Source organism: Phaenicophaeus curvirostris, chromosome 1, assembly GCF_032191515.1.
Source record: "Phaenicophaeus curvirostris isolate KB17595 chromosome 1, BPBGC_Pcur_1.0, whole genome shotgun sequence".
Classification (NCBI taxonomy): domain Eukaryota; kingdom Metazoa; phylum Chordata; class Aves; order Cuculiformes; family Cuculidae; genus Phaenicophaeus; species Phaenicophaeus curvirostris.
Window position 1 is genome coordinate 80,970,035 of NC_091392.1, and position 23,556 is coordinate 80,993,590.

General features: G+C 39.5%; 1 protein-coding gene and 1 long non-coding RNA gene across 3 annotated transcripts in view; one reads left to right on the forward strand and one right to left on the reverse strand.

The window, feature by feature from the left end:
• Positions 1-23,556, forward strand: part of LRP6 (LDL receptor related protein 6) — a 704,489-nt gene that overhangs the window by 635,646 nt on the left and 45,287 nt on the right. The window lies entirely within an intron of this gene.
• Positions 1-23,556, reverse strand: part of LOC138724938 (uncharacterized) — a 105,948-nt gene that overhangs the window by 65,599 nt on the left and 16,793 nt on the right. For both annotated transcript variants that reach the window (XR_011338136.1, XR_011338135.1), the window contains exon 3: positions 15,986-16,171. This is a non-coding gene — a long non-coding RNA (uncharacterized lncRNA). The remainder of the gene's footprint in view (positions 1-15,985; positions 16,172-23,556) is intronic.

Here is a 23,556-nt window from a genome sequence, read left to right on the forward strand (position 1 = left end):
TGCCATATCCTACTTATGAACATTTGAAGGCAGTATATTTCTCTGACACGGGTCTATTACAGGACAAAAATTAAGACAAGAATCCAAATTTAAAGCAACATTCAAGTGCTGGGAACACATTTGTAAATGTTATGACAGCAAAGACACCAGCATCAATTTATGATTTAAAATTCAGGAAAAATAAAGGTGAAAAGCAGGAAAAAAATTACTTTGGGGAACACATAAAAGCCACAAAGCTTGTCTTACTCTAATTAAAGAATGGCCCTGGCTGGCATTTCCAGGCTCTGTAATGGCACTGACACATCCTATTTTGCTGTAAAACTCTGGCTTTATTTTTGTTTCTTGAAATCTACTGCCCTCAGTTAAAAGTGGTTTTTTTCATAAAGGATTCACTGCCTATTTATATGCAGATAAAAATGACCTAACTTGAGATGGATTAGCCTTATGAATAAGACCCAGAGATATTAAAAAAATAAGCAAGGCCTGTTTTGTGCTAGTATGGTCCATTTGTAGTTTAACAAAACACTAGGATCTTGTTGCAAGGTGTATAAAGCTAGATGTTCTTCTTTCAGCCATAAGACTGCTTTCAGGTTATAAATATTATGAGGAGATTTTTTTCTGAAAACGCATTGCTATGGATCCAGGCCCGTGTGGTCAGGTGAAAAGCAGCACAGGGCAAGACACAGTAATGAGAATTTCAGTTAGGCCTCAAAACATATCAAATGCAACATCTTAAAAAATATGTACATACATACATAATGTATACATGCATGTCTTAGATAGTTCTATATATCTGGTAATGACTGTGGTTGTTGCACAGAGAACAGCAATTTGTCCAAACCAAATCATAAATAAGTAAGGCCAGGATTTTGAAATCGGATCTGCGTGGGTGGATTTTTTTGCACCCCCGCGGATTCAATGGCAGGATCAAAGATTCGGAAAGCCAGAAATACACGCAGAATCTGAATATTGCTCAAGTACTGCACTTGGCATTTCCAGTGCGGGGAAGGGTCTGTTTTCACTGCCACCCTCCCACCCGCATGTCTGACAAACAAACACTTTCAAAGCAGCAATCAATCATATATATGTTCCGCTCTCCCTGCAGCAGCCAATTCCTGCCACAGTCATTTCTTTGAGCTAGAGCTAAAGAAACAACTGAGCTGGAATTCTGAGTTTTACTCCCCCTTTACTCTTTACTATTCTAATTAAAATAAGCTTAGCTTAAACCCCTTTTCCCAAGCTAGGTACCAAGCACTACTTTTTTTTTTTTTACTCTTTAAAAGATGAAGTGCTTATTTTTATTTCAGCTGTTCTGAAAATCATCAGAGAAAAACTACGGCCATTACTAGCAATGACAGTAGGGAGCAGGGGCAGATCTGCTGGCTCCTGCTGAGTAAGTTGTTGACAGCTGTCACACAAGAAGTCACTTGATGCTGACAACCGGACAATAACCACCCACAGACTGAACTTCCACTTCTGGACAAAATTACTGAGAATGCCGTCAGGTTGAGCCATCTGAACAGAGTATCTCTATTTGCCCAAGCAGATCAAAGGACAGACATGGTGAGATCACAGCGCTCTGTTGTTATTACCCGGGTATCCTCCTGAGAACTTCTGATGGTCACACAATATGTGATTGTAGCGCATCTATAAGCTTTTAACACTGGTCATCAGTAGACACTGCAGACACTGTTCTGTCCTCTACAAATCTGAGAGTTGCTGACTTATTTGTCTTCTAGAAATCTGGGAAAAAAACTACTATTCTCTTTGACAAGACCTGGTCACATGTTGCTTTTCCGCCAGCTCAGTATGTCCAAAAGGTAGCGAGTGAGGTTTACATCCAGTGGCATTTCTGTGGATGATGCTCAGTACTCAAACACATTTGTCAAATACCCTAGCAGTAACTGGAAGAGAAACAGGTTATGAATGAAAGCTTTACAGCTGCAACCCAACCTCACTAGAAATGAGATGGGTTGGTTCTAAAACTTAACGAAGGCTGCAGCTGTCCCTGGGTTTTATTTTTTTTTCTTAACTGTCTGCACGTTGTGAGGGTGTAGAGTATGCATATAAACATCATACTATTTTTCTTTTTATTATTTTTTATTTTGGTACATTTGCATTTCTCTTGATACAAAAGTTTGCTATAGTTACATTTGGGAATCTTGACTTAAATCATCATCAGAATACAGCTCCCATCCATATGGGATAAAAGGGGAAATGCTATGGCCAATATTATGGACAGAATCAGCCTAAATGATGTCCTCCAGTTGCCTTAATTTGTGGGAGAAATTCATAGCTGATCAACAATTCAGCTGATTTCCATGGAAACAGGATTTCAGCTCGTGAATCAAAATCGCATGAGGGCCAAAAATGCCAAACAGATTATAAAAATATTCTTCCACACTGGGATTCTCAGAATAAAAGGCAAACAGTTAAGCAGAATAGGAATAACAGATTCACAAGGGACTTCTTTTTCATCATCCACGCTATCTCTGTTTTGTAGAAAGCATATCTACCTTGTACCTACACATATATTGTTTTAATATCTCATTAAATGCCCTAAATATCAACCCATTTTCATGGGTTTGGTATCTTTAATAACTAAAAAGCAGAAAGTACCCATATGCGAAGACACATCAGCATTAAGTTTAGTTCAGAACCTTACCACAGGCCACCTCAATGTCTAGACTTGAACTGTGCCTACACTTCGTTTAAGGGAACAGCTAAATACTTTTTTACTGTGTTTCCCAGTGGAATTATTATCAATACCATGCCCTGCTTCAGAATCATCATTTCTCTTGAATACTCACTAAAAAATACATGATTGTTCCTCTGAAACACATTTGGGGTACATGAATTCTTTAAGCAAACAGGGTTCAGTGTTACACTTTTGTCTGAGACTCTTGCAATAAATATTTGCAGTAATATTTAACATTGGCAGTGACAAAGCTATGCAAGAACTAGATTGTTTCTTAGTTTTCAGCATTTCAGAAGAATGTTTTACAGTCCTCTTTCAGTTTACATTATTTATCATAATCTACAGAATAAAACCAAATCTGCAAATATCCAGTTCAGCTCCAAGGATTCAGAACAGCACGTGGTATTCTGCATTATACCAACACTGCTCAATTTCTTATCATCTTACAGTCTAAGAACTTCTTAGATCACATAACTTGGAAAAATTTTAAAACCTCTATAAAGATTGCATGGTGTTCAGGACATGACATAGATCAGATTTTAAATGTACAAAAATAAGAGAAAATGTTTAGCGACTTCATTTTTCAGCTTTTAAAATAATGAACAGATTTTCCTTCCAAATTTAAAACTAGGAAAAAAATTTTAATTCAATAGCTTTAACTGAAATTACTAGGAGTCCTTCCTTCCATTCCATGTAATGAAAAATTTCTCTGCCACATAGCTGGTGGTTTATTAATTTGCTTTGTTCTTGCAAATATCTTTATAATTTGGTCAGATCTTTAAGATGGTTGAATATCTTTCCATTACCTTTCAGTTTTATGTCCAATTTTCTTTTGGAATAAACCAACATATACTGCAGATACATAATGAAACCTAGCAGAATATTTCAGAACTGTGTAATTGTTCTGCTATGGTTTATTTATTCTTTCTACATATTGCTGCGCTTAAACTTTCAAAGCACCGCACAAAATAAAACAGCAATGTTACATGTAACTTCTTAACTCAAGGAATCAGCATTTCCTAAAGACAACTTCTGATGAAAGTTGGTTGCTTTTATTTTTTTTTAACACTGTCTTTACTGATTCAATTTTATTTAATCACTGTTAAAAGTCAAGACTTTTAGCAGCTAGATAAAGTATATTGTATTAGCTTAATAGCCATGACTTTCTCAGACTTTTAAAAACCTGTTTTTCTTTTCTACTGGAGCAGAGAGCTATGGGATTGGCAACTTCCAGAGATTCTTTTGTAGACTGAAGTGGTTTAACTGTGTCTGCACACATAAGAAAACAACTCTGACTCTCTCACAGGTCCAGAATGAGAACAAACAAAGATTACATTACCTTTCTACACTAGCCAGAAATACATATTCTCAGAAAGGAAACAGCACAGAAAACATTAACTGCGGTACCAAAAATATAAAGGCATAAAATAAAATAATTCAGGAAATTTGAGACCCCAAACTTGTCAAAGTTCTATGAAAAAGAAAGCCCATGCATTTAGAGTCAAACTGGATTAATCCATCACTTGACTCAATACCCCAAAGAAAATGTGGCACATAGTATATTAAGTCAATAAAAACCAAACAAAAGTACAGCTAATAAGTCTGAAAATTCAAACCTTAAGTTCCTCATTATAAAAGCCACAAGTGACTTTCTAAGCAGAACTACCCAAACCACTATGCTGTGTCCCTTGAGACAATCAGTTTTCCTTCTCATCTTCTTTGCTGCTTTTGTACTGATGTATAAAAGTTTAGTTGTCTGGGGCCCAAACATTTTCATGCAGCTTTGAGCAGTCACCAGTCTAGTGATGAGATGATCACACGTAATGAAAGGACAAGGTTAACTTACAATTTCTGAGTCAGTGTCAGTGTTTCATGTACCACATGATGAATAACAACATGAGAGGCCCCTATTCTTCTAAAATATAATTGGCTTTTCTTTAGAGAATGGTGTACAGAAACACAAAAAATGGAGGTAACATTCAGGTCATACTCAGATAAATTAACTTCCTGGTGCCTCTTTCAAACATTATCTTCCTACTTCTCCTCTCTCTAAACTACAGATGGGTCATCACAACTTTCCTTTTAACAGCTGTTGTGCTTTCATGCAGACATTTGGAGACCTACTAGAGGTTGCAAACCCAAAGACACCTAAAGGGCTTGCCTTCACTGCCAGCCCACTTGGACCAGTTAGATTTCATACTCCTTCATACACGTTGAGCTCCACAACAGCCTCATTTCCTGATGACCCAGAACTTGCTTTCAACCTTGCAGAAGTCCAGTCATCCTTTTGCCTCCTCCATCTCTGGCTAAGGATGGGAGAGCCAGCAGACGTCAGCCAGGCACAAACTGCACAACCCTACTGCTCACTACTGAGTTACACTCTTGTGACTCCATCCCTGCTGGCGCCAAACATTACTTTGTTTTTGCACATCGCTCACAGACTTCATTTCACCACTGCTCCCAGATAGCTGCCTCTCCACAACCCCGTCGCACTCATCCGGCTCTCTGCTTCCCAGTGGTAACTTGGTGTCACTCACCACAGCAGTGCTACTGCCTGGCCCCATGTCCCCACCACCACCCCAGTTGCTGCTGATCCACAAGTGTAGTGCAAATACAGTTGCTGCAATCAGTAGCTGAAAACGTATGTGGTGACCACTTTCTGCAACAGACAAGTGCTTCAAGATGTTGAATTTGCTTAAGTCTTGCTGTAAATTTCTTCCTGTATCGTGGAAATTTCTCTGCAACTTTAAAGACAGCTCCTTTTTTTTTCACAAAACAGGCTGCACACAGCACTGAGACTTCAGTCATGACGACTTCCACATCTCTTCCAGCATGTTTTCAGAGAAGCGTACCAGCACCCTACCACAGTGGCATCCTTCATAAGCCTGGCTCTGCCCTATCTCCTGGATTTATTTTAAGCGTAGCCTGCATATTGCAAGAGAAGTCATCGTTTTGCTCCTTTCCCTGGACAGTTCAGCTGCTCCTGTTCTTTGATTCATTCCTTTACGGTTACATGTCTTTTTCTCAGCAATTCCTCCTATAAACTGAAATCACATGTCCCACAAATGATCCTGTCTCTAATTAGGAGATCTTTCATGTTTCCAAAGCACATGTGCATGCCAGAATTCTCAGCAACATGATACAAGTATCTATCCTCTTTCTCTGCTTCTTGCTTTTTGGATTTAGAGAAAGTATCCCCCTGCTACCTTATGTGCATTATCCTCAAATATCTTCCTCGGCCGTTCCAGGGTTTGTGCATTCATTCCTGGCAATTTTATTTCATTCTTTTATTTTGCCCTATGAAAATGTAAAAAAGCTGTACCTTCATTTTTATTTCCTTTGTCAGGTTCATATACAGACACAATTCTTCCACATATGTGTGAAATCATCTGGGCCCGGAATTTTTGAATTCCTAGTGGTCTGGTTCCTTGCAGGGGATTAACTGGCCCATTTCTAGGTGCTGTTAATCAGATTTTTTTCTCTCTGTGGGTCTCTCTCAGCCTGTCTGATACTAACCATGTTTCCATGCTAGGGAAATGACATGAGGGCTCCGTATTTTTTTGTAGCCAACTTTAATACAGTTATTTGGATAACTCTATTATAGTCAATATGTGGATATTTCAGTCAGGTGCAATAAGAATAAAGAAGAATAAAACATTCGGTTTTTCAAACTGGCAAACTATGCTTCTCTTCTGAAGTTCTGGTTGGGTTCCCACAGGCATAGTGACACAAGGTTGTTCTGACAAGCTTGGCAGACACCTCCAAACCTCCTTAAGTATTCTCTCTCAACTCCCTCCTGCCTAAGTAAAGCATTACATTTCTTTTCTTGGATTTCAAACTGCCATATTTAAGAAAACTACAACATTCTCTAATGGCGAGTTTCTAAAAAAAAAGCGACAGTATCAGTCAGTCCCAGTTGCGGGCAAACAGTCTTGCTTGAAAATTTCTGGAAGCATTGCTTGAACCTAACAAATCACCTAGCAGAATGATTTTTCTCTTCTGCAGCACAGCTCCTCTGCTCTGTAGCAGCCACAACCTACCTCCCATTTAATTCACGCGTCTAAGAGCTTCTCAGCTCCACAAGCTGAAGGGAAACTATGTTTTAATCAAATACATACGTTCTGAAAAATAGTCAGAGGATCTGCTCCAGGAAGATGCTAAAACCCATAGGACCAGAGCTTTCCTTTAGTTCTTCCTGTGGGTCCAAGTTGCTTTGCAGATGCAGACTGCCTTGCTACCTTGGGGTGTTCCTGCCTGAAGCACAGCCTCAAAGCATTCTCTGACCATACACACTCAATTTGTAGGTGGAGGTGTCCATTAACATCCACATGACAGCCAGCGCTTCAAAATGGGTCACACACAACCACCCTCAGAGGCACCGACACAGCATCCTTAGGTCAAGTACACCAGCCAAACAATGATAACACTTCAAAGAAGTAAACTCATTGTTTAATGCACTTTAGGAGAGTAAGTAAAAGTACTGCAAACAAAGAGGTGAGAATTGAAATTGTTTTGCAAGGCTACTGCGTGCTTAATTTGACTTGGCCACAGCGAAATAGCATCAAGCCACCCCACCAAACAACATCTCACATCCAACTCCTCTCAGGAGGAAAAAAGGTCCTTGAATTCCATCTTTGGTGCTCCTCTTGGAAGCATAAATGACAGGAAATTTTAATGGTGTAGATCTGAGATTGGTGTAAGCCTTTCTTTTTCCAATGCGATTTTAAGGTTCCATGTAATTGTTGCTAAAAATAAGGTAATAGAAGGGTTCTGGGTCTTGCACTATAATGAACTGCAGGCTCAATTGTTTGAAGAAGTAAAACTGCATTGATGAAACCTGATCAAAGACAAATGAAAAATAAGATATTTCCTCTTGAGGGTAAAAATTTTAGGAGGGTCACGCATTTTCAACCAGCTCTTACTGTGGTTTAAAGGCAGAGAGATCTTGTAGTCAGATTTAATTTATTATCAAAACAACAGCAAGAAAAGAAGTGAGCACATGAAAACTCCACTGTCAGAAAACACTCAAAGAAAACCAAATGTAGCAGTTTCTATTACCAAATGGAACACGCAACCAATCTTGCTTTGTTTTAGAAATTAGCTGCAACACAGGCAACAGAACGGCATCAGTAACTGCTACAACTGCCTACCATCCCTAGGCAGTAAACCTCCCGCAAAACTTCAGAGGCACCATGAGTTCTAATTCCTTGCCAATATATACACTCGTCATGGTTGTTGGGATGCCAATCATTTCATAACAGAATCCAAACAGCACAAAGGGAATACTCAGAGCAACTTATGTCAGTCCCAGCGCCTCATTCCAGAGTCTGAGAATAGTACACCACTCAGCTGTTACAACTAAATCTAACATACACTTTAAATTATTTATTCTTTCATACTTTTTTAATAAATAATTGGCTTTTGTGGAAATTTACTAAATCTGAATTTTTTGGACACCCAATTTTGTTGTCCAATAATCCTCAACAGAATTGAATTAAAAAAAGAAAAAGAGTAGAGAGACTAGATAATTGCCTGAACTCAGGTTGTATAATATCGGTTTTATAGATGTACCTTCTGATTAAGTCAACCACCTTAGCAGCCTTAGATTCACTTGTGATTTGAGGAGCTCTTCCACAGAGAGCCGAGTTGTGAAATGGCATTGATTAATTTCATGTCTAGCTGCTAAACTGTGCCTAAAAATGGGAAAAGGACATATTGCTCTTTCTTTATAGTATTATCCTATAATCGGTATTTGTAGTCAGAGCAGTAGTGCTGCATGAACCTATGAATTCAGAGCAGCCTGTGGGGCCGTGAGTACAGCAGTTCCACATTTACATTCAAAATAACATGCTCTTAAATTTACTTTTGAACAACAGCGTGTGCTTTGGAGTCTTCAAATAGCAGGAGCAGTTCTCTCCCATAAAAAACCTAACTAATTTCAAAGAAACCCCAACAAAATATAAGAATCATATCCTGAATATCACATGCTTAGATTTAATAGAAGAATACCAGATATATCTGTAAAAGGGCTCCAATATCTTTACAAACCACCTTCTATTCTCTACTAATCTCAAGAATCGGTACAGTCCTCTGATAGGCGCATCAGGCCGGAACTGTCTCAAGTCTTCAAAAACATGAGACAAAAGATAAAGATCTCAAACCTGGTAGGGTTTTACCCAGCATCTAAACCTAATTTCTTAAAAGCATACCCAAAATATTTCACCTCTCATGCCACCTGAAGAGAGATATTTTTCTTCATTCAAAGTCCAGTGTAGGGGAAAAATTAAAGACTGGCCACTAAGCACTTCTTATGAGCCAGATTACCTGAAGAAAGTGTTAGTGCTAGGCATCAACTGGTAAATGAGAGCAAAGATAAGGTTGTTAATCAAACACCTCCATGGCTGCACGGATGCTACAGCCACACTCCAACCAGCCTGTGGGTTGCTCCAAGTGCTAAAGGTACTATCTGAGAGCACTCTTTTAGACCTCTAGAAAGCAGTGAGATTTAATGGTGAGTTTTAAATCAGCTTTAATAGTTCACTTGATCTGTGTTCTGTGGTAGCATGTATGTTGGGATCTGGTTTCATACCTGTTACACGTTCACAGAGAAGAAAACCTGACTTATCACAGAGCGTGCCTACTGGGGCGTGGGTGGAGAAAACACTGGGAGCGTAAGAATCATTAGATGAGAGACTGATCTATTAATGAAAGTTGTGCAGTACATTTAACCAGATGTACCCAAGGCCAGTTTAGTGCTAATACATCTCAAGTACACTGAGGCAGAGTATAAGTTACTTTGAGCTACAAGATACGTATTTGGCATACTGGTATTTGCCTAACAGAGGAACTCCTCACCACAAAACAAAGTTCAGAATGACTGCATTTCAAATTGTGGCTACTTCTTAGGGAAGCAGACAGCAGGTGCCTTTAAGAGCCATTTATTGATTCCCTGAGGTGCATTTAATTTACTAAAAAAAGCAACGCTTCTCAAATTCATTTTCCTGAAAGTCTCAAAACCACACAGAAGCCCAAGGACTGAGTAACAACGTCTGATAATACAACTCTGTTTTTTTGTCATAACAGATTTGTCTGTTGCTGGCGAACTGCAATGACATCCTAACATTCAACTTAGAATACTGGCATCTTTTTTACATTCCCTTTCTACCTGGATTTCAACCACTCGCTGTAACACACAAACACATATGCATGAAAAATGATGGTAGAGTCTGCTACTTCCTCAAAAAGAGACAACTGAGTTCCAGTTTTTAATCAGCTTTTATAGCAGACAGAATTTAAAAAAAAAAGAAAAATTTGCAACAGCAGCCAATCTGCCATCCTGCTATTTCAAGACTTGCTCGAAGAGGAAAAACCTGAAATGCATCTAATATAGAAATTATATATATGCCCATGGTGAAAAAGCTTTAGGTCCCAAAACACAAGAATGACTCTATGCTTTGGATTTATACAGCTCTGCTTCCACTAGAGTTAATTGAGGGTGCTTTGCCATCAATTGCATATACACATACAAAACATTATAGGCCATCACCCAAGTAATTTGATCTCCAGTGCGGCATCTGTCAGGAAGAGCCACACATTGCTAATGCTCTTCTGATCTGCAGTGACTAGGCTGCTGGTGTAAATAAAAACACAGAGTTTCATCACCAAGACTTTTCAAAATTCAGCACTGAATAATGAATCTGGAGCATATAATGACTTTATTTTCTTTCTTTCAGTGTCAACATTTTTGGTAGAACCTCAATGATCAGGTTTAATTTTTATTTTTCTGCTTGCATATATTTAATAATTTTTAATAATGATGCCATTCTTACTTCTGACAGTGAAATGAAGAAACATTTTTTATTAGAAAGAATAATTCCTGATGCATTTTCCAAAGCAAGAACACTTATGCATGTGACAGAGATGTCACGATTTCTCCTGTTAAAAGCAGCATGCCTCTTCCCAGTCAATTTTACAGGCACTAGTTCCCGTCCCAAGCAATATGGATCATCTCCTGTGACTTCAACCTGCTGGAGACTGAGTGCCCAGGAGCAGGCACTCACCATACCTGATGAAGAAGATACAGGCCCTTACAGAAACAACCTTTCCATCCAGAACAGGTTTTTAAAGTAGGTGGGAAAAATCACCCACCTCATTTGATCACCTACAGAAAAATAATGTTCCTAGTGCTTTAAACAGAGGAACTATCAACTCATTTGATGTCTGTCTGTCTCAGATCTTGCTTTAGCTGGGAATGTAGCTTCCAGTGATGAGAATTCATATATGCTAATCACTGTTTATTTAAAAATTCAGTTTCACTGACCAATAAAATAATCAAGGTACTGGAATTATTCAAGTAATATTATGAGACTTTAAAAATATTCAGTAACCTTTTTGATAATCTGTAAAAACACAATATTTTCCATAATATGGAAAATAAAGAATATTACTTATGCCGAAATAACAGAAGATCACGTCTTACCTGAAATAAAGTAACTCTATAAAATAACATTACTGCCTTTCTCCCGGTTACCCAGGGAATTTAATTACCTTCTTACACTATTCCTTGCAAGCTCCTTTTGTTCCTTAAATCTTCAAAATAAAATTTATTTTTTCAATGTTAGCTAGAGCTGAGCTACTTTTTCTAACAGGACCTCTTGCACAGGAATTATGTAGAGAGAAAAAAGAGCTACATACTGAAGACCACTGCTATACTTATTAAGCCTGTAGACATTTTTTAGAACCTAGCAGAAAAGGCTTTGAATTATAAGGAACATACACTCATCTCCACAGGAAATGACTGATAATCCTTTTTGTATGTAACATAAAAATGGCATGTCCTCAAATTAGTTAATTCATCGGAAAGATATTGACTCCATCCAACTAAAATTAGAATAGTAAAGCAGGGAATGTTAATTGTTGGAGAAGCTGGTTGCTTCATATTTGCATTATCAGTTTGGCATGAGGTTTAACAAGGCCAAATGCCGGGTCCTGCACTTGGGACACAACAACCCTGTGCAGTGCTACAGACTAGGAGAAGTCTGTCTAGAAAGCTGCCTGGAGGAGAAAGACCTGGGAGTGTTGGTTGACAGCTGGCTGAACATGAGCCAGCAGTGTGCCCAGGTGGCCAAGAAGGCCAACGGCATCTTGGCTTGTAGCAGAAACGGCGTGACCAGCAGGTCCAGGGAGGTTATTCTCCCTCTGTACTCAGCACTGGTGAGACTGCTCCTCGAATACTGTGTTCAGTTCTGGGCCCCTCAACACAAGAAGGACGTTGAGGCTCTGGAGCAAGTCCAGAGAAGAGCAACGAGGCTGGTGAAGGGGCTGGAGAACAGGCCTTATGAGGAATGGCTGAGAGAGCTGGGGTTGTTTAGCCTGGAGAAGAGGAGGCTGAGGGGAGACCTCATTGCTCTCTATAACTACCTGAAAGGACGTTGTAGAGAGGAGGGTGATGGCCTCTTCTCCCAAGTGACAGGGGACAGGACAAGAGCAAATGGCCTCAAGCTCCACCAGGGGAGATTTAGGCTGGACGTTAGGAAAAAATTTTTCACAGAATGGGTCACTGGGCACTGGAACAGGCTGCCCCAGGGAGGTGGTTGAGTCACCTTCCCTGGAGGTGTTTAAGGCACGGATGGACGAGGTGCTGAGGGGCATGGTTTAGTGTTTGATAGGAATGGTTGGACTCAATGATCCGGTGGGTCTCTTCCAACCTGGTTATTCTATGATTCTGTGATCTCACAATCACTTTTCAGCTGGAGATTCAAGCAGTCAACTGAGTACACGAACAAAGATTTATATTTAGAGGACTGAATAGAAAAAGGCTGTAGTTAAAGCATAAAGTCATCAAAATTCAGAAAAAAAACAAAGGTAAGACTGCTGTCTGCTCAGAAAAAGCAAACTGTTTTGACTGAAAGTGCTCTATCATGGTAAATGTGAACAATATGCTCAGCACTGCAAGCTGATCCCAAATACTTTGAGTTTCGCAATAATCTGAGGAACTGATAATCGTGCAAATATGAAGCAACCAGCTTCTCCAACAATTAACATTCCCTGCTTTACTATTCTAATTTTAGTTGGATGGAGTCAATATCTTTCTAATGAATTAACGAATTTGAGGACATGCCACTTTTATGTTTCATAAAAAAGGATTATCAGTCATTTCCTGTGGACTGGAAAGAAATCCAGCCTTGAAAAGCTTGCAAGAGCCATTTAATATTGGAGCAACTGTGCTGTCCATTTTCTGTGTTCATTCGTCACCAGCCGAGTTAATATCTCTTGTGTACAAATGAATCTACTTTCCACAAGCGGATCTGAAGCTTTTGGTAGGAAAAGTCCAAATTATGCAAATTTCTTGTGGTTTTACAAAGAAAACTGCGGCTGAGAAAAAAAACAACAAAAAAACCCCAACACACAACTAAACACCTTTCTTCATCTGAACACACATAAATTAACTCCCAAGAAACGAAACAAGCAGCAGGTCAGCCTTTCCTCTCTGTTGGTTTGAAGAACATTGTGTTCCTTGGGCCAGAAATTGAGAAACCAAAATAAGCAAACTTACTTTTAATCTGTTTTTGCATCTGTTTTCAAAATGCTTCATTTCTCATTTTGCAACAGGTAAGTTGAGGCCTGATTTACTGATTTCTCTTTCTATTTATACATGGAGCAATGCAGCATCAGCTGACAAAGTCAACTGCACATATCCAGGACATGGGAAGCATGGGACAATAGTTTCTACTTCCTGTGAGAGTATCCAGAGCAAGCATATTTGGAAGAGGGCTTATTGGGCATTAAAAGGCCTTTAATGAATGTTCAAAACAAACCTCCTATGAATACATAAGTGAAAATCAACAGAATGAGAAAACAGTAAGAAGAGTATGGAATGCCAGCTAACCCAAGTTACAAAGGTTAGTTTTCGCAAAATATATGACATTATTACTGAGAAAACTGCAAAGCAACATAGCAACAAAGAGAGGCTAGTGTTTATCATATACATTGAAGATCTGACTACAAATTTATTTTTACTAACTATTTGTAACAATATCATTAGGCATTACCTGATTTTATCGTTACTGTGTTTCTTCCTCAAAAACTGAACTTCAACCTGCAGAGACTTTAACTTTAATAAGACATCATACATTAGAGGAATAGACTACTGCCTTAAAAATACATGAGGATGAAGTTTTAGAAGATCTTAATTAGTCTCTGATCTTACAATTTATTCTGAGGTCTAGTCCTAAAGAGAAATATGTATTTCTAGAGTTATGTACATCAGATGTAGCAATAGTAACTCACTATTTTCTCAGCTAGAACAATCACTTCTTAACCAGACCGATTTTTTCCTCTCTCCACTTTTTATAAGAGGATTCTTATGACAAGTTATTTATGTTTTAAACTCAGTGTAAAATAAATGGACACCCAAATCTCAGCTTTTTAACACCACTGGCACATAATTCAAGACATAAACCTAAACAAAAATCAGTAAACTGGTAACATTTCATCACAAAGTCATTACTTTACATAATTATTTTAAAGGCTTAGAAACTCACACACCCAGTACCTTTTCAGAAGATAGGTACAGTCCCAAAAATCCATCCCTAGTTGTTGCAGAGATAAATGGGCTTTACAGCCAACAAATACACGCTATTTTGGTCCAAGCTGTGAGAGGAATCAAATTATAGTCTCAAAGAGCCCTTAGAGAAACTGTTGCTCGCAACTCACTTTCTTACATGCCAGTTACCCCCAGGACTTATACTTCAGCTGATCTCAACTGTCTCAGAGGTCTCAAAAAAGATGCACAACCCTTTAAGCTAAAAGGTCCATCAGATATCCAGCTTGGTCCTCAGACACAGTAAATCCAAAACAGTTTATATACATGTATGCATGAACACGGATATATCTGCCCACATATATGTTTCCTATGCAAATCAAATATCCTATGCCAGGATTCCTGTTCAGTTTTATCACATTCTTGATTTAATCCATAGTTAGACCATGCAGGCTACAGATCAGTTCAACGGATTCATCAGCAAAGGGGAATTTATACAAGACATTTCCAGAAATAAGACACTGATGTCATGGTTATATAAGTCTTTTGCACATTTTCATTAATATCTCTGGTGGCCTAGTGTGTGCACAGAACATGGTATCAGTGTATAGCTATCCTTTTTATCTACAGTGTTTGGAATGATAAGAAAAAAGTGTGCGTGCTTTTCTTTTATTGTAGATATTCAAATGATAGGAGGGTAGGGGGTAACCAGATTTGAAAAAATAAAAATCCACATGCTATTGATTCTCCCACACCTACTACCAGCTTCTACGTTTTCTACCACAAATTTTCTCTTTGATGTCAACAAGAAAGATGAGATGCAAAAGCTGCTGCTTATGCCCGTTACTGTCTTAATTATAAACTTGTCTGAATGTAAACAAATGAAAATGAATTGTTCGTATTACCTGGCAAAATTCCTCACGCTATAAAGTGAGCATGTCATTATTTGCCATCAGAAGCATTTTATAGTACCATGAATGTAAACACCTACGATACTAAGAACTGTATTGAATACACATTTAGACAACAAGGTCTTTTTAGCACAAATTTTAGTTATATCTATATGACCTGAAATAGAAGCAGAAGAAAAAGATTCATGTATACAAGAAAGTACTGATATCCTTCGGAATATCCTCTGTATATAAAATACTACAACTACAGTCACCAAGAAGGTATACTGATAATACCCCTAGTAACCGCACTAAATTTATATAGCAATAAATAAGTAAACAAACTTAATTCACCAAATGTTAGATAATGGATACCACTATCGAGTGCAAAACAAAAATACTAAGAACAAGGCACAACATTAACTGTACACAGTGCAAATATTTCATGATTTTCTCAGGAGCTAAGCAATCTAAAATATATTATACTTATTAGCAATTTATACTTTCCACTCTTACTCAAAAACTTGTTTTTCATAGTTAAACATTTCTGTACTTTGGCACACATTATTAAAAAATCTTTAAAAACATAGTACATGTTTTCATTTTTGAATAGCAAATAATTATTCACATATCTATATTTAACCCTAGTAATAAGCTTGGTCTTATTATCGTTTGTTTTCATCATTTGAACAAATACTGCATTAAAATTTCTTACATGAAACTGCCTCTGTAGACATTTCAGCACAGAGGCCAATCCACAAACAGTATTTTCTACTCTGCCCTAGAATTATGCCTTCAGACTTCACATCAGTTTCTACTTTACAACTAAGTTACTTAGGGTTTTTTAAATCTTACCCCAGATTTCAGAAGAATCTTCTAGGAGTCCTGCAGATGACACGATAGAAAACTTCTCTTCAGCTACTTTCACCATGCATTTTGAATGACAGTTAAGATGAGAAAGAGGTTTTTCAGTGTAGAATTGTAATTCTTCTGCTGTAAATGTCACATGCCTTACAGGGAGACGACATCCAGGTTGGTACACTGAAAAAATAATATTAAAAAAAAAAAAGGAAGAGGAAGTCTTTCATCATGCAGTAATATATAAACATGTATCAACTGAAGCAGCAAACGTCTATAAGGGTTTTCTTTTTTTTCTGTTCTAGTAACTCTTGGGCAGAATCATCAATATCAGCTGTAAAAACAAGGATGCCCGAATGCTGCATTTAGATCTCAAACACACAAAGAGGTATGTAGACGGGCACAAGTCTAAAAATCAAAGTTTTACAGAACCATCCATTTTTCAAAATTGGGTCCTACATCAGAGTGTAGGGAGGAGAAAAACAAGACATTTTTTAGCGCACACACTTTAACTTTGCAAGGGCAGAAATTCTCAAACAATTTTCTTCTTTTCATGTCCTTTTTATCATCAAGCTGTTAGATACTTCTCTATCTTAATCTATTCACTTCATGACTGCACTGCACAGAACAACACTGTCAGGAGACTGCACTGTACCACGAAGAAAAAGCAACAGATCGAGCAGTGTGCATGTATGTTTCCAACTGCTCTCTATGCATTGAGACAAACTGTAAAAGAAAAGAAGTTATCTGCATTGTAAAGCAGGACAGCGGTATTGTTTTGAACTGTATGCCGCCTGCATTTCGGCAATGTGAAAAGGACAGACACCTGCTTTTTTACTCACAAGTCACGTAGTCTGTAAAATAACAGAGTAAACCTGATCTGATGAATTGTCCAGTATAGGAGTAACAAAACAGTTTCTCAAATATCTTGCGGATTATTTATTACAAAAGTTTTCAAGCACAAAGAGCAACTGTGCTATTAACAGCGGCAGAACCTCGCTTCCTAACTGAACAGCCTGTAAATTCTCACTGGAGACTTCCTAAGCTCAGCGTGTAGCGTTCAGGAAGCCAGAGATGGAATCAACATCACATGCTTAAATCTAAGATAAAACTATTTAATGGCTGAAGAATTATCATGCTTTTTGACCACAGAAGGGTCTCCTCCAAAAAGCTCATCTCTCTGTAAAAATCCATTCTGCAAGAGAGGGTCCAGGCCTGATGTGCTGCAAGAGACTCATCCCCACCTGCAGTGTGAATGTGGAAATCAGTCATCTCAGAGGATTCAGATCTTGCAGAGACAAGAATTCCCACTGCCCTGCTCACAGAGATGCTTGAGGTGGGCTCAAAGGTTCCTTGAGCAATATTTGCCTACCCTGACAATTTAACTTTAGTTGTTATTGCCAGTTCAAGATTTACTTTTAAAAAGGCTTATCCCAGACAGGTGAAATATGTAAATACAGCCAGATATATAAAGTTACATTTATTTTTACATCTAAAACCTATTTTATAAAAATAAATATATGAAACATTAAATTTAACTGAACTGACATAGAATACACAATCATACAACTTTCTCTGGAAACATATGCCGTTGTATTCAGCAAGTAATTTATGTAGTGGCAGGATGATTAATTTCAATTCATACTTCTAAATGCATGTCTTGGAGCATTAATGTATACTTTAATTACTGTGCCAAACAGATGAGCACATAATAGCAGCTATCATTTTAGAACTTCACAGACATGGTTCGCTATTTGAAAAAATCCTTGTTAAGATGAACATTTGCTTTACAAAAGCAACAGACTCTTGATGTTATCCATGTTGCTTAATTTTAAAATCAAATCAAAAATTTCATGATATTCAGTATTGTTCTAAAAGTCCTGGCTCCTGCAGTTATGCAATTACATGACACTTAATAATTTTTAAGACTAGGTATATCTCTAACCCTCATGTTTTAATGTTTAAATTGTGTATCTCAGCAGCTCAAAAAATACCCAGCAAAGTAAAAGAAACTCCACAGCATTTAACATCTTTTAGCATTTAAACTACCTCAGAATTTTCGAATACAGGCTAATATTTTCCTAAATTAATACCTGAAATTAGTAACACCACACCATTATCCCAGGAACCTGCTGTGAAGGCCAAGGCCAGGCCAGCCAACAGCATCAACAACTGGCAATGCTTCTAGCTGATGGTCAGTAAAAATATGCATTTGTCTTAGATGTGCTTGGCAAGAGCAGTATGACTTACGCGCAGCCACCAGCCCTATCCTGGCTGTGACCATCATGTGAACCTGCAAATGATAACCTCGGCAATGCCTCCTGCATCACACCATCAGGTTGCTGAGCGTTACTGCAATGTAGTTAGTTACAGGAGGAAGATCCCCAAGACAGCCAAGACAGTGGTGGGAGAACATGAGATGACAGATGTAAGTTCTAATATGAGAGGTTCAGGCTGGAAATGAGGACAAACTTTTCCACCATGAGGTCAATCAAACAATGGAAGAGGTCGTACAGTCTCCATGCTTGGAGACTTTCACAACCCAACTGGATGAAACCCTAAGTAGTTTGGTCTAACCTCACAGCTGGCCCTGCTTTGATCAGGAGGTTGAACTAGACACCTCCTGACATCCTTCCAACCTGACAGATGACCATTATGTGTTGCTGATCATTGCTGCTTAACTGGCATGTTTTCTGGAGCTAGTATTTTCAGAGGATTTTATGTGTTCTGTTAACTCCTTAGAGCCCTTACTCTGACAACCATCAGGCTCCAAAAGAGCGTCTTAACTGACACAAGTGGTTGTTTTATTCTCTGAGCCAACTATTTTTTAAGGCACTTGAATCGCAAAGTATTTTAGCAAATATTCTGAAATCCACAAGTTGATTCTGGACTGTAACAGTGACTAGGTAATGAGTGACCCTCCTATATCATCAACATGCAAACCAGAGAATGAACAAATAGCTGTAAAAAATTTTCCTCATCACGAACAAAATCCAACTTAGTTTAGGATATCTTTCCCTTGTATTTTCAAGAAATGCAATCATCTATGTGACCTTGACATATCCTTTCTTATGAAGGTCAACTTAGCTGCTAATACTGCTGGTATAATGCATTTCCATTACTTTTTCCTGTGTATGTTCTACTTTTTCAGCTCCCAAAGCGCACTGCTGAGATCAAGAACAGCCCTGTGCAGGCAGGCAGCTTCCACACATAGCAGAAAATCAAAGCACACACAGAGCAAGACCCGTGAAATAGAGCTCCACACATGTACCTGTTCTTATGACTGCTACAGCACAGAGTGTAAAAACATAAATGCAAAAATATACAAAGAAACTGGGAAGCGATGGTGTTGAGCTACCTAGAACTTAAACCGTCTGTCATTTGAAAGTGCTCATTTGGCTCTTGTGTGAGGTCCTGGGCACATTTTGATACAGAGAGTTTATTATTCAAGTCTAAAAATAGTGCAGAGTGAACTCACTGAAAAAAACCAACAACTTGTGCTGGCCATACCCCTTTCCATCATCTGCCAACAGTCCTGGAAGACTGGGGAAGTCCCACTGGACTGGAGGCTGGCTGATGTTGTGCCCATCTACAAGAAGGGTCGCAGGGAGGATCCAGGGAACTACAGGCCTCTCAGTCTGACCTCAGTGCCAGGGAAAGTCATGGAACAGGTGATCTTGAGTGCTATCATGAAGCACATGCAAGAGAATCGGGTGATCAGGCCCAGTCAACATGGGTTCACAAAAGGCAGGTCTTGCCAGACTAACCTGATCGCCTTCTATGACAAAGTGACTTGGCTGCTGGATGAGGGAAAGGCTGTGGATGTGGTCTTCCTGGACTTCAGCAAAGCCTTTGACACAGTTTCTCACAGCATTCTGCTTGAGAAACTGTCAGCCTCTGGCCTGGACAGGCGCACACTCTCCTGGGTGGAAAACTGGTTGGATGGCCAGGCCCAGAGAGTGGTGGGAAATGGTGGGAAATCCAGCTGGAGGCCAGTGACAAGTGGGGTTCCCCAGGGCTCAGTGCTGGGTCCAGCCCTGTTCAATGTCTTCATCAATGATCTGGATGAAGGCATCGAGTGCACCCTGAGCAAGTTTGCGGACGACACTAAGCTGGGTGGAAATGTCGATCTGATGGAGACTATGGAGGCTCTGCAAAGGGATCTGAACAGGCTGGACCGCTGGGCAGAGTCCAATGGCATGAGGTTTAACAAGGCCAAATGCCGGGTCCTGCACTTGGGGCACAACAACCCTATGCAGTGCTACAGACTAGGAGAAGTCTGTCTAGAAAGCTGCCTGGAGGAGAGGGACCTGGGGGTGTTGGTTGACAGCCGACTGAACGTGAGCCAGCAGTGTGCCCAGGTGGCCAAGAAGGCCAACGGCATCTTGGCTTGTAGCAGAAACGGCGTGACCAGCAGGTCCAGGGAGGTTATTCTCCCTCTGTACTCGGCACTGGTGAGACCACTCCTCGAATACTGTGTTCAGTTCTGGGCCCCTCAACACAAGAAGGATGTTGAGGCTCTGGAGAGAGTCCAGAGAAGAGCAACAAAGCTGGTGAAAGGGCTGGAGAACAGGCCTTATGAGGAATGGCTGAGAGAGCTGGGGTTGTTTAGCCTGGAGAAGAGGAGGCTGAGGGGAGACCTCATTGCTCTCTACAACTACCTGAAAGGACGTTGTAGAGAGGAGGGTGCTGGCCTCTTCTCCCAAGTGACAGGGGACAGGACAAGAGGGAATGGCCTCAAGCTCCGCCAGGGGAGGTTTAGGGTGGACATTAGGAAAAAATTCTTTACAGAAAGGGTCATTGGGCACTGGAACAGGCTGCCCAGGGAGGTGGTTGAGTCCCCTTCCCTGGAAGTGTTTAAGGCACGGGTGGATGAGGTGCTGAGGGATATGGTTTAGTGTTTGATGGGAACGGTTGGACTCGATGATCCGGTGGGTCTCTTCCAACCTGGTTATTCTGTGATTCTGTGAGTAGTAAGGAATAGACAGATATAATAGGCCACCCCAAAGTACTTCTAAACACAGCACAAAACTGCTATATTTTCATTAGAAGATCATCTTCCTAAAGCAACCAATTTTCATCAATTCCTGGAGTGCTTCTGCTTAATTTCTTTTGTCCAGCTGTGCCCTAACTTCATTTTGTTGACGTCCTTAAGAAAAGATCAAGCTAACAAAGCAGGTTCCTAATTCTGGCTTCAAGGTATTACTGAGCTCCATAAGCTATTAAGAAGTTCCAATCTATGACAAACAAGTCTCTCAAGGCTCACTTAGGAAAAAAAATATAAAAACACAGTTCTAAGCTTGCCAGAGTGTCTGCCTCTTACACCCATAGAAACTTGCCTCACAAGAAAAAAAAAAAAATCTTATTATGTATGAGGTACAGACCATCTGTGGTGGGCTTCGAGAGCCAACTTAAAAGAAGAGGGGGGGGAGGGCAGTGTTCCCTGCTACATTCATAGTCAGCAAAGAACGTGGGACTAGAAGCTGTTGTGAGTAGGACTGAGATGGTGGATGAGGATAAAGAAGGATGTAGACTTGTCATTGTAAAGGACAGAAGAAACCCATTGTTATGCACCTTATGTGGAGAAGAGCAACAAGAACAAAGAAAACATGGTGAAGATAAAAAGATCAGCCCATAAAAAAGAAGTTTTCTAGAAGAGCTTTCTCCCTGTCACAATAGTGGAAGGAGCACACAGAAGGTAAGAAGGGATGACAATGTCAGTCTCATTGTAATAAGGACCACTAGACTCCTCCTGACATGGGAAGAAAGAATTGCAATGGCAGTAAACTGGTAGCAATGAAGAATGTGAGGAGGCTTTCTTTTTAACTCTTTCTTTTAAAGAATTAAACACATCTTTCCAGATTAGTGTCATAAATTCTCTTAATTCTCTCAACACCTCTTTTCACTACTGCCACTACACATACCCGTATTAGCTATTTACTATTATGAATGCCATACAGCTCAATAACCTTTCATTTCTGAAATTGAGAAAGAATAACCTTGTTTTTTTTAATTTTAACCACCGAAACCCAAGTTACATTTAACCCTCCCACTGAAAAAAAAGCCCCATGAGAACATCATCTAACTTCTGGCAGCTTGTTATGCGTTTATGTATTTGCCGTTCAACAAACAGGAGAGTTACGTTAACTGTAAATGAACTGGGACTAGGGAAATATGAGTAAACCTTTCAAAGTGACTGTTGCTGGTCTGTCAGGAAGCATATCTATTTACATCTCTGTTCAAGCCAAAATCATCACAAGTATTTGTACTCTTATGTAGAAATTTGCTGACTTTTAAAACACTACAGGTTTGGCCAGATATCCCTGGCTAAAATCCCACTCATTTCTCTGGGGCCAAAATTTCACCTGGAATTTGAGCCTATATATGGGCTGATTCTGTAAATACCATCCCATGATGGAAAAGGCACTGACATCACACATCAAAGTCCCTTTACCCAGCGGCCTGCTCCACCTAGCAGCTGGAGATTACAGCTCTCCCTGCTGAATCGACAAATGCAGACCTGAAGCATGCTCCAGCAGCTTAGTAGAAACTCCTGCATTTCGAAGGGTTCGAGCTGAACCTGTGAGTTTTGCAATGAAGCAGCTAAGGTGCAGGCATACATTTTCTTCTGCAAATTCTGCTGAGGAAGCGCTAATCCCTGGTAAAAAGGTGGAGCAGGGAGTTTGGGGCAGTAGCAACTTAAACCACTTCAAGGAGGTTTGCCAGAGCTTGTCTGTCAGCGCTTGAGCTGTGCTTCTGTAAAGAATCCTATTGACTTCAAAAGGAATGCGGGAACCAGTACAATTAGTGACGTTCATAGCTGCAGACAAGACTGAAGCCTAATTAAAATGTGTACTTCTTTAAACATGCACAATGACATCACTTTCAGTTTGCTGAAGTACTACAGGTACTAGGAGAACTAGTGCAAGATTACTATGCTTAAATTTGCTTATTTATTTAAAATAAGGTCAATTTCACATATGACAATATCCACAAAAACTTACTAATTGTACCCCTGCAACTCTGTGCTGATCTGTATATATTAGTGTGAATTAAGCCCTTGCTATAAAAATGGCTTTTTATCCATGTATCTAGGAATATGCTTACGCCTGAGCAGGGAATTTTAAGTTGTTTCCCCAGACTGTTCCTGTATCCAACTGCAACCTGTTTATTTTGACCTCAGTTCTTAGAAACTGTTGATGCCACGGTAGAAATATGCTGTGTGTTCCAACAGGCAACAAACAGTCCTAATGACAGAATACTCCATCTGTGCTGCCAGAGCGTACAGCTTCAGTCTATAGCTCGTATATGCTCTAGCTGAGCATGAGTCCTCGAAACACAGAGAGAGCAGAAACATAACCTGCACTGCAGCTCGTATGGCAAGGTATGCTCTGATGTGACAAAACTACCCAAAAAAAGGATTTGTTACCTCTATATAACCCAAATGCACCACCAGCACTTTTATTCTACGTTCCTCATTCCAGTTTTATTATGTACAATCTTTTTAGAGTTTTTTACGTGTTTCAAAACTACCAGGTAAAGACAGATGACTTAAAAATAGCCCAGCA